The following is a 442-nucleotide window of genomic DNA, read 5'->3' on the forward strand; positions in this document are numbered from 1 at the left end:
TCGCGTACCAATCTAGTACAGAAACTGTATCAATAATAGCGTTAGTTGAAAGGAGTTGTGTTCCACAACGGTTTTCAATTTTGATGAGGGGTCCTTCGCGGCACTTGGGACCGTGTACAAAAACCCCCCCCCCCCCTCCCAGGCCACACTGGGGAGGGGTCAGGGTCCGGGACGTCGGCCCCGGGATAGCGCCGTGGACGGCGTCAGGGGGCGGAAAAGACGCACATGGCGAGTGTGGAACAGCAAATGCAGCCGAGTGTGCGAGCAAGGCAAAAACACCGGAAAACACAGGAAGAAGCGCGGCATACGCGGAGAAAAGGCGAATAAAAGGAACGAGACGGAGAAAACACAAAACAAAACAAAGATGCAGGCAATAGCAGCCATGAAGCGAAAATGAGGGGGCCCGAAAGAGGTGGCGGACACGCAACGTGGGGGGGGGGGG

At 56.3% G+C, this 442-nt stretch overlaps 1 non-coding gene across 1 annotated transcript; it reads right to left on the minus strand.

The window, feature by feature from the left end:
• Positions 1-47, minus strand: Tc00.1047053441037.10. The gene has a single exon (XR_008254451.1). It is a non-coding gene; the product is annotated as a spliced leader RNA, 3' partial (transcript).
• Between the last annotated feature and the right edge of the window lie 395 nt (positions 48-442).

Source organism: Trypanosoma cruzi, assembly GCF_000209065.1.
Source record: "Trypanosoma cruzi strain CL Brener chromosome Unknown tcruzi_1047053441037, whole genome shotgun sequence".
NCBI lineage: Eukaryota > Euglenozoa > Kinetoplastea > Trypanosomatida > Trypanosomatidae > Trypanosoma > Trypanosoma cruzi.